The sequence below is a fragment of the Neodiprion pinetum genome, chromosome 4 (genome assembly GCF_021155775.2).
Source record: "Neodiprion pinetum isolate iyNeoPine1 chromosome 4, iyNeoPine1.2, whole genome shotgun sequence".
Taxonomy (NCBI): domain Eukaryota; kingdom Metazoa; phylum Arthropoda; class Insecta; order Hymenoptera; family Diprionidae; genus Neodiprion; species Neodiprion pinetum.
In genome coordinates this window covers 25,914,365-25,930,974 of record NC_060235.2, presented here as the reverse complement: position 1 = coordinate 25,930,974, position 16,610 = coordinate 25,914,365, and the positions used below count along the sequence as shown (strand labels likewise).

At 37.7% G+C, this 16,610-nt stretch overlaps 1 protein-coding gene across 5 annotated transcripts in view; it reads left to right on the top strand.

Annotated features, from left to right (window-relative positions):
- Positions 1-16,610, top strand: part of Dscam3 (Down syndrome cell adhesion molecule 3) — a 184,747-nt gene that overhangs the window by 150,821 nt on the left and 17,316 nt on the right. The gene's annotated exons all lie outside the window — the stretch shown is intronic.

Genomic DNA, 16,610 nt, shown 5'->3' with positions numbered 1-16,610 from the left:
GCCTGTTTGAGTAATTCGAGTTTGTTATTGGTTCTGTAAGAAATTGTCTTTTATCAATGTTTGAATATTTTTATTTCACATTGAATCAGAACGCGTCAAATCAATAAGAATGGTCAAATAACGGTTTAGGAACTGTTCACAACTAATACGCATGTACTCGGACGAATTGAATTCAATTGAAACAATATTATTTATTTTAATTCCTAAAGTTTTACAAGAATGGCAAAACTATTTTGCAGAGGCGACATTATACTACCGTGATACCTGAAGCGTCGTTTATTTAATTTCAATGAAAAGAAGCTCACCTTTTCCGTAAATAAATTCACTACTAATTGACCGACATGAAATGTATATATAATAACATTGATATATTTTCTAACGAAGCATTCGATTTCACTACTTTCCCAGTGTAATTCCGGTGAGTTGGGTTCTCTAGCTCAATTAAAATCAGACCTCAGCAATCGCACGATCAGTGGATATCCATAAAATCTCTCGGTAAGGTTTAAAAATAAATGTTCTCCGTATAATACTCAGCTATCGTCTCACATCCTCACTTTTTCGACTAACGCTAGAGCACCACAAGCAACAGAATAACCGATTGAATTGTCTTAATAAATATTCATTCGTTTCTAAAATTACAAATATCGAATATCCCAAAGTGGATTTCGAAGGCCTGACCCTTCGTTAACGTCGGTAATGTATCGCTATATAACCCTTAATTCGTTAAAAGTTAACTATGCGAATCCGGGATGTAATATTAACAGTTTTACGAATGGGAAGCGATACAGTAAAGAGGTGGAATAACGCGGCGGACATACGAAATGGGATATCTGAAATCCAGATGGATTTGGAGCGACTCAGCAAGATTCGATTAAATAAACTGCCGAGTACCTACCGCTCTCCCGAAATCGACGAAAAACGAACAAGCATGTATACCCGAGGTAGGAAGGCGACAATTCCTTCGCTGCCTGATCGCAGTTACCGCGCAAGTACCAGCAGACGACTCGAAAAAGTGAGGCACCGAAGAATTATTGACTCGAGGGAGGACTTATTATCCAGGGAACTGATGAACGGGGATGATCGACGTCGGAATTAATGGGACATTAAATCCAAGTTATAGCTGCTCCTTCTATTAGCCTTCTATTCGGGCATCTATATCTTATTCGCTGCAACGCTGATCCGTTGTTGGGCGTATTTAGTGCGGACTATGCACTTTCAGGATGTAAGCTTGCACATTGCCCCGGATCCTCTGCAGGAACGGTTCGCCAAATTACTGTATTAACCTCTAGATCCAGTGAAATATTAGCCCCCTGAATTTCAAGCGCATATAAAGGAAATTTATCGCGGTATCGATGAAGTTCGCGTAATTTGGCATGTGGAGTAATTTATGCGGAGATAGGTATATAATGCAGAAATGCGTCAAACGTGGTTTTACGATTTCAATAGAAACAATCTTCTTGGATAGTTCGACGGAAACAGACAATTCTGACATTGGTCATTTTTTGTCCAAAGTCTTGATAATTATCCTTATTTTACCATAGTTGGGTTTGGAAATGTCTTAACGAATGATTTTGATATTTGACTCCACCGATAATGCACACTAACTGTTTAAAAAACGATAAAAGAATATTTTGGTAATGGGGACAACAATTACTCAATAAACTGTAAAATATATATTTGATAATAATTTGATCTCAACATTTTTTTATAATCAAATTTAATATCACAACTTGCATCAAATTCTCAATTTTACCAGCGGCTTCTTTTATTTTTACTTCTTCAGTACTTTCAGAATACAAACAGCCTTCAGATCTCCACCATTTTGTATTTCGTAATTCTGAAGTTCAATTTAGATTCAGTCATCTGAAAAACTTGCGGGAGCTTAGTTTTGGGGTTACCTCGAAATAAACAAGCGCACTCTACTGGAAAGGACCATATCTTAAATCACATAATGTTATGACCGAAATCAACGTATTATTTATTACAAAATTTATCTTGTAGATTCGAGAAAAATATACAAGAAATCACGTAATGAATCACAAAAACCGCGAATCATCAGATATACTAGATCAAAAATCACATATTTAACTGTGTATGGTTTTTGATCTAGTATTATTTAATCATTCGTACTTTTATAATTTATTACGTGTTTTTTTATACATCTTTCTCGAACTTACAAGACAAATCACTTTATAAATTACATATTAATTTCGATCGTAACAGTTTATGATTTATCACACGATCATTTACGGCAGGGCACAATATTCACCTAAACTGACAAGAATCTACAAATAAAAAATACCTAACATTTGAGAGGGCGAACCATTTGTGATCCCCAGTTTACGCATGGCTGGATGTAACTGATAAAGAAAATCTTTCTTGTGCATGTTTCGATAGGGCGAAACATATCTTTCTGCTTTCGTGCTCTCCGATGACTGATAGGCCGATGAACCCCTTGTGCAATAACGCATACAAAGATATTTTCACTAGAATAAATTACTCGGAAATATTTCTTGGACACAGAAAACAAATGTTTTTTTCTCGAAAATTTATTTTCCCAAAGATACGTTTGATCAGGAACTAAAAATTACACGATGATACAGCAGATTTATGCAAGGATAAACCATTGATATACACACAATGTTTAAATTATATTTTCTCTGTGTACGCGTGAATAATGAATTGATGCATGTTCTATTATTACATAGATACGCGAATGCCAGATGATTTAACTCTGAAAAGCTGAACGAGTCATTCAAGGTACAATATTGAATACACACTATTTATTAATCATTCAAAAGTAAGAAGAAAATTTATCGAGAAAATTATTTGTGATAAATTATACGTGTATTGGACTTCTTTAGGCCACATTTGTGCTTCTCGGTTGGCACGATTCCTCCAAAACTTCGAAAAAGATTATTATAAAGTAGTGTTTTTCATATTGTCTTTCGAGCCAAATTTTTTAGTTTCAATAAAAAAAAGTATTTTGTGATATTTTGAAGGTTGAAAAATTATTTTTATCCAAAATTTTATTCTTTTATGATACCTAAAAAATGTCTCAGTAAAATACAATCATGTAAATATAAATTTTCACCAACGCTGGAGGTACGCACCCTCTTCACTCTCATACTTCCACATACAGATTTTACTTCTTTTTATTTCTTATCACTGCTTTACATGTGTTTCTGATTTGTGTCCAACAATGCCACGGGCATTATAAATCCTATCTATCCACCTATCCAACTCTTAAACAGTTGGCGTTGAATGAGGGAACGTACTCTAGTACCTATCGCAGTTTCGACAGACTCGAACAACGGAGTCGAGAGGACCTGACCCTAATTGAGTGTTTTATAACCCGCATTAATTATGTATACACCTGTATACTTGACGTAACACCTGGGCAGACCCACGTATAGTCGAGGGCGCGGATTCGAGACATATGTACATATGATAATGCAAGAACCCTCGAAACGCCTAGACACCGGATTGTTCACAACCGCTGACAGTTACGCGTGAGGCTATGAGATTTCAAATTTGACGCGGAACTGACGCCCTGCAGCACATTAAACTTCTCTGTTACGTGCTCAACTGACAAAGTAATTACGCTTGCTATAAGCTTCAAATGCGGCACCACTATTCCATACGATAAAAACACGCGGAAACTTCCGTCTGCATGCGGTGAATGTTGGAAATTCTGAATCCTTTGGGTGAAGGCATTGTTTCAGAATTAGGAAGTAAGTTGGGAAAAGCGGAAAAAGTGTTTCCAAATATCTTGCTTGCGCCAATGATAGTTGAAACGAATAAAACAGCATCTTTACCACACGAAATATAAATTGATTCAAGTAAACCCGAGAAATAAAAGCTGAGATATCAACAATTGAATAAAAGTTTTTATTATCAACACGTACGAAATGATTAAACTCCCCTGTTTTTGATCCGATTCGGATGTTCGTGGGCTTGTATTGTTTGTCAGAAAAATCTTCCGAGATTGCCCGAAGATTGAAATATCACAAACAGTTGTCTGCAAAGTGGATGAAAATCTGGTGAGCCGATAAAATGAATTCTTAAACGTTAAAATCGGATAAAAAATACAAGAGTTTAAGAAATTAAATTACTGAAGATCTTTTAAACTTTTTTTCTTATTTCCTAACTTTTGATTCATCCTTAACCGCCGAACTTGTTACTTTTACTTTCACTTGAACAGAAAAGAAATTCAGCCCTGCTTATTTAACGAACCGCGTATACAAACATATTATTCAGGGTAATAGAGCCAACGTAATTAATAAAAGTTATTATATTATATTTCCTGGGTAGTAAGTTATTCGAAATGGTTTCTGCATCTGCAAAGCATAACACGTACCGGTTGGATTCTGAGTGAATCAATAAAGTGAACCGAATGTAACTCGAGAATGCTTTTCGGAAAGCTATAAACCAGTTAAGACTGTTGCGTGCGTGTTCAAATTTGTACGTGTTGATTGGCTGACCAGTGCACGTAGGCCATGCACGTGTGACGTACACACAAACGTACCATGTGCATTGAGAATGTGTGCACGGGGGTTGGAAATGGGCTACCAGAACCAGTCTACCTACACGCAAGCAAGTATATTATCCCATTGTTTACAGTCAGTACCCTGCGCCAACACGTGCAGGATGCAGGGTCGTATATCCGTACGTTACGACCTCTCGGATCGAGTATGGATTTGGCCAGGTCGAATCCCGTAGGTTGGAATATATAAACGAAATTTCGATGCCTCCTGTTTCTTTTCGCATTTTAGATATCGTAACTGTTGCTCTTATCCTCGATTCCCCAGCGTATCGATAACGAATCTTTTCGAGCCTTTTTCAACATCCGATACATCGTCATTCGTCATTGATCTTGCTGTTATACTGGCGTTGTTCGGATACCGGAGGCTGTTATATTGGCGCTTAGATACCCAAGGATCGAACTCTAGGCGTTGATTCGGGACACGCACTGCGTCTGACACGATACATTAATCGCAGTCTCAAAAATGGAAAGGTGAAATTTTTCAGAAACCTCTCACAGGCCTGCATGTGAAATTTTCACAGCTTAAGTATATGCGTATATAATGCGACTTATGTAGCTTATACGCGTGTCGATGCAAATTATGCTATACTCGTACTTCAAAATACCGCAATCTGTTTTATTCCAACACTAATTCGGGACTCGCAAATGGACCGTGACGTAAACATAATTTCTTTCAATCCTGTGCAGTGAAGAAAGTGCAATTCTACAGATATCGAATTATGTTAGCTTGAAGATCAGGGAAATAAATATCCTTCGGTCGAACTCATGTCCCTCTTTAAACTACCGATCCGCGTAAAATGTGACTTGGCAAGGACATCGTGCACGAATACATTATAGGAATTCAATACAAAAGGAATTCAAAGTCCGCGTAACCGCGCGAATCACTGTTGTAATCTAATGTATTCTGTGCAATCTTTTGTAATTTTTTTAACCTTTAATATTAGCTATAATCTCCGGTAATCTTTGTAATCTCTTCAATATTCCGACAGTCCCTCTAATTTCTAGTAATCCTTTCAATTTTTGTAATTTTTTTTTTCTTGTAATTCCTGCAGTCTCTGTAATCGTTTCTACTATTTCGTAACCCTTCTGTAATCTTTATAATCATTGCAATCAATTTTTGATATTTCTAATTGCAACCCATGTACTCCATTCCGCGTAGCGATTAACCCCTTGGGTCCAGCTGATTAATCGTTCTCGAGATAATAATCATAACTTATGCATAATACGTCTTTGGCACAGGTTACTAACCGTTCTGCGACTGAGTGTGGAGTACATTGTAATCGTAAGAGTACACACATCACGACTGTACAACGCAGATCGGTGTCGTTGGCAGGTATAATTTATCAATCATCCCGCGTTCCGGATGCAACTACGCACCGCACTCCTCTCGGCCTGCAGGAGATGCGATCGTCAGGTGTGAACGTGACCCATCTCACGTTCCGGCGTGTCACGCGTGCAGCCGTGAGGGTTGCACCCCGCATACTGCTAGCCGGTGTACGAGTGCACCTACCTATGTACGTCTGTATATGTATAATACATCTGCGTTCGCAGGATGTAATTAATCAAGTACAACCTGCGGGGGGATGGCGCCAAGGCTTGTCGCGGACTCCTGCCCCCAACTACACTTGAGCATTCATGTCCCATACATATTTATGCTGCTCGGTTGCACGCGCCCCGGATTCGTGAGGGTGTGGTCCTGGTCTACCTGAACAGCACAAGTTATACATGCAGTGTGCGGGGCCTTCCGGTTACCACGTCACACTTTGTCGCGCGTAGGATTCGGGATCGGGTCCCGATAACCAATGAAAGAAGAAGAGGAATTGCGAAAAGACTTTTGGATTTTCAGCGATTTTCAAACTTTTACTCCTCATTTCTGATGAATAAAGTTAGTGGAAACCAATGTAAGTCATTTAGTTCACTGGAAATCAAAGAAAGAACCCTGAGTAACGTACTGGTACTGGACGTTAACACACTTGACTTATTTCCGGTAGAATTAAATAGTCAAGAAAAGATTTCAAATTTGGATAATCGTAAGATTTTTTTTTAGAGTACTGGGTACGTTTGCTATGGAGAGTTCTATACGATATTCAAGTTCTTGTCTTGGAATTGTCTCGACCTTATTTGACGATATTCGTTGAAAAGTGGTTAGCACCGATTTGACTTTTCGCGTATTGACAGTCTAGACTCCCACATCTCAGGAGTAAAAAGTCATCGTTTTGCTGACTTCCGGCCAACTCCAAGTCAAATTTTTTATCTGTCGACATTATGCCGGATTTAATTAGTCCAATGATAGTCGAAATCTGGACAAGTGTACTATCTGGGACGTGATAAGATACTAGTCAATAGAACCTTAACGAATTGAAACCATTCGGCGTTTACTCCAAGAAAGCGAGTTCAAATTTTGTAAAACGAATACAAGTAACTTGGAATGATTTCCAGCGATATCAGTTATTTTGATTAATTCCTCGTTATTCCAAAAAATATTTCAGCCCCACAAGTCCTTTTGATTTACACTTTGATATCCAATACTGTTAACTATACGACTTCCTCGATTAAATTGCCCCACGGCACGGACTCGAGCTGGGTATGATATGTTTATTTCCTAACCGAGTACATAATTACATTGGCTCTTATTGCGAGTCCAAGGCTGGTCGGTTTGTCGGTAGTCGGTATATTGCGATACACCGCAGCGCTGATGCCTCTGCTGATGCTGCTTGCAGTGGATGTTGGAACTGGGCTGCCTTATGAATATGAACGACGGGCTTTCGCGGCATGGACGCTGCTACTCGCTGGATAAAGCACGATCCGAATGAAATCACGCCCCCGGTGAGGTAAAAACAAAGGCCTTCTAACTAGGATGCCGAGTGATGAATATACTGGAAAAATTAAAAGGCTTAACCGCGCAGGGACAGGGGGATTCATTTCACCCCCTGTTGCCAAAAAAAAGACTCGACCAAGGTGTTAAATTTCATTATCAATATCACACCTCGGGAAAATCGGGATCCAGGGTGAGTTGCTGTTTGACAAATGAGGGACGCGATGTTTCAAGTCACGTATTGTATCTAGTTCCTGCCTTGTTCCGAGTTATCGTGATCATTATTATTCGTATTCTAGCGTCAGGTGAAGATATATACTTGGCACAGGCAAAAGGAGTCGGTATATACGTACAACATGATGAATTGTCACGATAGAAATTATCAAATAGGTATGTAATGGAATCTATCATCGGCTGAATTTTAAAGCCTCTAATTGTACCTAGCAGAATTTATACAACCCAACTAGTGATCGTTGCGTGAAAATTTATCATGCAATGCTAGTCCCAGTTGTGCAATTTATGTACCGCCTAATCTCTGCTGCAAATATTTATACTCACAATCAGATCTTACGCTGCTAGTTTCTAATCATTTGCACTCGACACTAAATACAGCATGTAGAAAAAAGGGGTGTCTATTTTGTTAAATTGTTTCTTGAAAAAATCTTAGCATCCGTGTTAGCAGAATAGAAATAAAACATATCGATCCACGTAATATTCATTTGAACACGCATTTTTCACGATTTGATTTCCAGCCCTAATGGTGGAATTTCATCTATATAAAGCCTGTCGGCTGTTTCTTTTCACCAATATTGTTTGCGAGTTAACAGAACACGTGTGAACTAATGATCAAATTACGCTCCATTGTGCCAGGTGAAACGGAATCCCTGAGTATCCGTCAATAAGACGCATTCACAGCTTCTGCGTGGTTATTCAAGACAGGGAAGACTGACACCCCGCAGAGTAGCTTAGGGGATATCATGAGCAAACCTATTTCCGGAGATCCCCGAGTAAAATGAATTCAAGTTGCTGCTGAAGCGATCCGTTTAATCTAATACATCAAATCGTATTTTTGTCTTGACGTTCTCATCCCGGCTGGCTATAAGTTTGACATTAAATTCCATCGATACCTAATCATTTTCTGCTTGTGAATTATAAGGAGAAGAAATAGGAGGAAGAATATTGAAGGAAAATAATTTAAAATTCAGACGAGTTTCTTGAATCTTGTCTGCAAACGAATCCAAGAGGAAGAAAATACTTCGTAATGATGAAAGAATAAGTAATGTGGACTCTTTAAAATTGAACGGTACATAACGGTCGTAATCGATTATATCACTCATGCACTGCTTTGAATGCCTCGTAAAAACGTTTTGCCAAGAAATGCTTCGAAATTTCGGTGTTGAGATAAAGACAATGAATCAACCGAGTTAAAACAATGAAAATCAGATTCTAATCTAACTGTCAGTAGATTAAGAAATACGCATAATTATGACGTCGATTTTTGCATTACTGAAATGTACATTCCAATTAAAAACTAGATCAATACATACGATTATAGGGATTTGAAATTGAAACATATTACAAAGTTTTACAAAAAATTGCGTAATTTTGTTGATCGCGAATATCAGTTCCCGGAGATTGTTGAATTTTCTTAAAATACTCATATCACGAGAATTCTCAGAACCCTCAACGACAATTGGTTCCCACATTTTGCATTGTTTTAACGAAACAACGCAGAAGCCTTACATTTTCCAGACCTCGAAAATCCATAAAAATTTGTAGCTGTGTTTAAATGAGCAGATATCTCTTGATTTAACCTTTTAACGCACTCCCGTCAACGGACATAACATTAAATATATACGAAATCTAAAATCAAGTTTACTAAGTCTGCGTCGTTTGAATGACTGAATAGTTTTTTGACGTCTTGATGCAAACTAATTATTCAGTTGGAAACAGAGTTGTCTTGAGATGAGCCTGCAGGTGTAGAAAATACAGGACCCTGGATGTAATGCCCAGAGAATTTCCAGATCAGCCGCATTCTGACCCCAGGGACATCTTGTAACTTTTCAATTTCTACTTTCGCGTTGGCCCAACAACGCCTCCGGCATTCCTTCCGGCGAGGCGATCCGAACAGTAAGCGTCACGTTCTGTTATATAGACGCGGAGGAATGGAAAAGAAACTGCGAGAGCTTTACTTTGCAAATTTAATGCGAAGAGTGCAGACGAATGCCAATCGGCCGAATGTGGAGCTCGAGTAAATCGGGCCGGCTGTAATGGCTGTCTCAGATTAACCGATTCGTCAAACTGTCGATATTTGTCGACCGGAAGTTGAAATACGCTCCTTGATTGAAATTAATTTGTTTTTTCAGTTATAATATCCTGCACGTTACGCGAGTCATTTTATGTTAAGCTGGGCGTTGTAGGTGAAAAATTTAACTCGATACCTCCGATTTGATTGTCGAGTTTTTCCAGGGTCTGTGCAGGAAAACTTAAAGATACAACACGTTCGGTATTTAGCCTTAAGACAATTTGAAACTGACGTGAGTTTTAACTGTTGGAAAAGTGAACCCTTCTTCAAACTTTTATATCTTTGATTCTTGTGGTTATGGTAAAGATTTGAAATTCGATTAGTTTTAAAGTACTTGAATCGTACGCGATCTGATGCAGTAAGAATTTCATTCCTCGTAAACAATAGCATTGTTTTAACACGATTTTTAAGGTGACCACATACTTCGAAATTTATTTGAAAAAAACATTAGGATATTTATTGACCATTTTCTTCCAAAATTGTAAAGTTACGAGGTGAAACTTGACGAAGAAATGATTTTTTAGAAATATTATTGTTTATGACGAATGTTTCTTATCCCTGCTGACCATGGTACAAATTAGGTAAAAATATGCTTCAGGCACTTTCAAACTAGCCAAAGTTAAAGTCTTCAACACGAGTAGAATCAGAGATATGAAAGTATCAAAAACTGATTTTTGGCGTATTTGCTATGCATCCAGAATCCAATTTTTAATATATTAGTGCCTGGTACCGAAATACGCGTCTTATTCTATCACAGAACTTGAAAGAAAAGTTATGTCACTTTTAAAACAATTTCAGATTTTTTAAAATGACTTATAGTTACGTAAAAAGGAACCGAGCAGCGATTATCGCTTCTGAAATATACGCAGACATTTTTCACCTCGTTAATTTGTATTTCTTTTCCTTTACTTTTCTCGTCCTTTTTCTCTCCACTTCGCGTTATATTTTTCCAACGGCAGCTGCCGCAGTCGAAGACGGTTGTCACTTCATTAATTACGTTTCCAATTTCATGTTACCGCAAGTTTTCCAGGTGGAAGGAAAGAAGACGTCGCCCAATCCCTCGAGCGCTCGGCGGCGTCACGCAATTAAATAAAGTGCCGACGTCGGTCTTAACGAAGGACCCACGCTAGTTTTGGCTTTCAATCAAGGCGTACGTTGCAATCCAACCGCGTTATTTTTCATTTTCCTTCTTTTTCAGTTTTAGTTTTGATTGCGCTATTCCTTTTTGTTGATTTTTTGGTTAAATTAACCCACAGCCACGGCTGCGTAAGGATTTCCGGAAATAGTCCTGTGCACCACCCACTTTGCACACGGTGAAATAGAGAAAACCTTGCCAATGTAAACCACAGCGATATTTTTATTCCCTCTATACTGTGAGCGAAATAACAAATTGATTTTTTCTTTCCTGAATAAAGCTAAAATTCACCTGAATTATCATGCTTTCAGTAAATTTGTTCCACTGTGAAAAAAAAAACACTGAGATCCCGCGCGTACTCTCGCTAAATCGACAAATGTACCTATATAATTGCAAATTTTAAGTTTAAATCCAAATTGTAATTATCATACGTTCACATATGGTTTGATCCAACACCCCTGTTTTTCCTTAATAAATCGATGTTCGAAAATTGAAGACATGTACTTTACATGTATTTGTAGTAACTGGGTAAAACATTTATTTCACCGAGGTACTTGAAAGTGTTGGCAAATAAATTTGACGGATCACAGAAAGAAAAAAAGAATTTTTTCTGCACTTAATTTGTGATCTAACTGCGGAGTGTGATTCATTAAATCCAGTAGAGCGTGGTGTGAAATCTGTGGGGTAAATCTGCGAAGAAAAATAAATTAGAAAATCCCCTCATTAAAGCATTACATATGTATATGTATATGTATATTTCTCACACTCTTCGCCTGTAATTGAACTAGATGTATATCACAATACTTGGTGAAAAAATTGAATGACGATCCTACTGGTACCACTTGATCCACAAAGTTGGACGTTTCTTTTTCACAAACCATCCGCGTTCAGAACCTGATCCCTGTATCCTCAATGTAATAAACAACTTATAAACTCATTTCATTATAAGCGAAAGGTTTTAAAAACTCGTCGCTGATATCGAAATTGCGCCAACTGTTCTACTGTGAGTTAAATATATTTATATATAAAGTTAATAAACTCAATTAATTATGATATAAAAAAGTGAAAAGTAATTAACTCATCGCGTTGCGAAAATTCTAAAAACGTTGTAATCGAAAAGGGCTGCAAAATTAAAGAAAGAAACAAATTTTATTTGCAAAAGTAAGGTTACGATGCCAATATCGAAATAGTGGAAGAATTATTTGGTGTCAATAGTTCGAGGTATGATCGATGATATACAGAATTATTCACTAAACCACTTCGAATTATGGCATTCACTTTTTTTTTGCTGGCGGAAGATCCAAGCGTTAGTTTTTATCAAGCTCAAAATTCTTACGAAGTGTATAATTTTATAATAATTCTCAGCTGAAGTATTATAAGCGTCTATTACATCATGTGACTCTTTCCCAAGTAAATTAAATTCAAGAAGAAACGTAATCACTCTAGTTTCTTCAAAGAATATTCCAAAATAATCATGGAGTGTAGTTTGAGAGTTGGACATTTGAAACGTACAGAAAGTTCTGATATGAAACCGCAATATTCTGTTACGCATCTTCTTTTAAGTTGAATATATTTCAAGGTGTGGGAGGATTTTCTCTACGGTAAAAACCGGTGCTTAATTCTCGTTTCAGCAAAAAGGATAAAAACACGCTCTAATCTGAAACAGTCCATTATTCACACATCTAGGAATGAAAGCATGATGTTAATGCACATCGTTGAATTTCATCCGTCACATTTGAGAATGGCACGGAGAAAAGTCGGTCTTGCAGAGACGGAATCCCGTGGGGCCAAAGTTCAGCAGTCGTGAATTATCGATTCGAGCCCAAGCTATAAATAACGTTTGCAAACGGGGGTCCCTGAATAATTGACACTTGTGAAACTGGCGCAACTGAAAGACCTATTTTTGGTTGTATTTATAAATATGTATGTATCGAACTAGCCGTGTTGATCGTGGCGGACCCTTTTCAATACCGAGAACATCGACAATCTAACCGACATTCGAAATAATTGTTTTTCAGGCACAGACGGTGATAATTGAACATATTCCCGATCAATTGCGTGACCTTTCAAACATCGATACTGAGCCATTCACCGAACCGCGAGTTATCCGGATGACGCGTGACATCGTATATCCGAATACCCTGATTAACTGATTTAATGGGAATTCTACGACCAATGCACGGTGGCGATTTCACTTGAAATCAGTGCTCTGTTCGCAATTTTGCTAAACGATATGCCATTCAATCGAAACCTCTGTTTGTTCTTCGATATCGACGGAAATATCAATGTGACAGAAATCAACTTCATGAAAGAGGATTAAACGAAGAAGAAAATCGAATTCGGCTCAGGACAAATCACAACAAAATTGAAGAATTTTCCTACATCTTATCGGCAAGGTGGCAAAAACAACTCAGGAACTGGGCTTGCCTAAGAACGGTGAAAGGCTTGTTCGCTTCTTCTCGAGAAAGAAAAAAATTCGCAACTGAAATTGCAGAGCTTTGAGCAGAGGAATGTTTTTCTTTATTCAACGCAGATCGTAATCTAGTAAGAAGTTACCAGTACAGAGAAGCTTGACAAATTTAAAATGACCAAAAATGGTGAACATTCTGTATCGATATTGGTGGAGAAAAAATCGCGAAGAATTCATTGAATATACACATTTCGATTCTATGCATTACAGATACATACCAATCCTCAACAGATTGAAGCTTCTAAATAAATGAGTAATTCACACCAAGGCGAGCTTTTTGCTGAGAATGCCTAAAGAGAGCTAGAAGGATCAAAAAACAATAAAGAAAAGAATGACGCGAAAGAAAATAAAATGTTTGGCTTTCGATTCAACGATTTCGAATATTATGGCTGAACACACAAAGCTGGTCGAGTCGATTGGGGACGCGCAGACATCGTCGAATTTTAAGGGATTTTTCCAGGGGCAATCGGACGCGTAACAGTCAATGGAAAGAGCCCGAAAACCCTCCGTCCTTTCAATGTCCGTCCCTTCGTTCTTCCGCCTTTCCCATCTTCTTCTCCTTTGCTCTTACTCCCATTCGCCTCCTCGAGGCGACTGCTTTATTTCATCGTATTTCTCTTCCGCCTAATGCCTCATAACAGCCCTTAGACGTATACCTTCAAGGCGCGTGTTGTTTTCCTGTCGACAACGCATCGTTGTCTCATACCCTACGTGTGTCTTGGGACTTGCCGCACCGTCGTTCAGTCGGATATGAAAGAAATACCTTAAGGTTGAGCAGGATCCACGGTCCGAATGTAAAACTGAAAATAGTCAGGAAAAATATTCGGAAAATCACCAGCAACATTATTGTAACAACATCTTTACCGTGCGTAAATAGTGTAACGACTCGTATAAAATCCGAAGCCACGATGTCAATAATTTGAGAAAAGTTTTTGTAATTGAAATTTTCCAAATAACAAAAACTTTGGTACTTCTGTACCTATTCTAACGGTTTTTGGCTTATTTTCTTCTAAATAGAGATATTCAAAGATACCTGATGAAGATTTTATAAATATCTATTTAAGTTATCTTCGGTGTTGATGAAAACAGTTTTATTTAAGTACGGTACAACAGATGTTCGTCAACTGTTACAATTGCACTTTAAAATTATACTGTACAACGATATTACGTGAAATGAAGAACAAGTAATTTAAATTTAGGCGCTTGGAGTAAATACCAAAAGCTTCAAAGCGCTTCGTAAATATAACGTCAACGTTTGACCCCAGGTATCGCATTTATCAATACCACCTTTCCGGCAGAATAAATGTAATAACTCTTTCTCCACTTTCTTTATTTTTCGAATTTCTCCGTTTACCTTTTCTGAGACTGTTTGAATAAACACATGCATCTTTACCTAAGCATTTTTCGCATTAGTTGTGTTCCTTATTTATTGAATCATTTGATTTCTCGGCATTTACTTAAGCGTCCGTAAAGTAGGTTTGAGGTTTGTTTACGCGAAAGGTGAACTATAATGTGCAATTTCTTAAATATTTTTTAACCAATATTTAGGGATCAGGTCAGCATGAAAAAGGCGCCCACACATATTAACATCAGACAAGAAACACTAAACCTTAATAGTTTCGCACGTTCTAATTGTAAAATATTTTCTCAAAGTATCAATATCCTAACTTGCTCAGATTAATTTCGATCCCACGGTGGAGATGTTATTTCATTCGTGTTCACCATCGTTGGAGTTACTTATTTACATAACACGGGTAGAGACATTCTTTAATCGTTTCCCCTCTGATCCTAACTTTTCATTCGAACTGTGGGTCCCATTCATCTTTATAAAAGTGTAGCATCGGTTCCTCGGATATATCCACCTTCAGAATCTTGAGATTATTTCGCTAAGAGCTCAGCCGATCGATACCGTATGTGCACGGAAAGACAAATATTGTAGATTTTACGTCTCCTGTTTCGAATATACGGACAAAACTTTTTTGGAATTGAATCTATCTACATCAATTGTGGCAAGATGTACTAATCTGATAATAAAAGTTACAATATACTTATTAGGTAGATCTGCTGCAAACGATGTAGATTTCACTCGAAAAAAGTGATATCCAATTAATATCCCGATTGACCTTTTTCACTCTCCAGTTATCTCGTGATCCCTTTATTACTCAGTCAAGAATTTACCCACCGTTTCTACTGCAACCTTATTTTCTTGTAGAATTGTTTTCGCGGATTGGGAATAAAAGAACAATGTACAACAGGCAATCCGCGCCTTAACAATTTAGTATACATATTTAATGATATACCGGCTTCGAAATGAGAAAAATCCAATTTTGCTGCAGAAATTTGTGAACTCGGTAATCGTTTGTTATCTGCCGACCTGTATAATATTATTAACTTTCAAACCTTAACAAGGATAACAACGGTCCAAAAAATTGTGATAGTTCCTCCTCGAATAGTTTTTAAAATGCTTTCAGTAATCTGTAGCTTTAAATTTTGCTGAAAAAATGCTTTGCAAATTTCTTTTTTGTGCCAAAAATTTTCACCTTCATATTATTCTCATTTATGAAGCGAATATCAGGTGTACAAAAAATTGTCTCAACCGAAAAGAGAAGATTCAAATTAAGTTTGTCAACTATAAATTTTATCAGAAAACTATTCCCTCCGTTCAAAACTAGATAAAAATTTCGAATTTCAATCGAAATAGTCCAGTGATTAATAATCTGAAATGGCTTACGTTATGGTCTGCCTTTCGATCATTTCTTCGTATATCTGTGGTAAAAATTGTTTTGACCCATTTAAACTTGATCAATATCAGTTGCACTTGCTTAGTCTTTAATTAAAAATTCCCTGATGTGATATTCTTTTAACGAGGCTGTATATCCGGCACAATATCCCTAAATTATATGTTGACCCAAACACAATTAACAAAATGTTATTACGTTTACATGGGCAAGAGCTGAGCTGCAGTCTTTGAATATATGTCTTTTGATGACCGTTTTCTATCTCCAGGAAAACGGACATACGGAAATTTTCATATTGTCACGGACCGCAGACCGTCTGTCAGAAATTTCTGACTGACACATTCCGTCCCAGGCGTATCTCGTTCCGGCATTTGGACCTTCCTTATACTCGCCTTTTTCCTCCGAGAGAATAAAACACCCCTGCACATTGAATCAACAATAATACTGTACAGAACACGTGCCTCTTGTGCCACTGGACCCTGCAGCATTGGCGAAGAAAAGCGTGATAAGAATTTATCAAGAGAAGCGTAACTCGCCTCCGGCTTTGGCACCGGCCAGTGGCTCGCCGGGAGTAAATTGAAAATTGTAGATTGGAAAATTG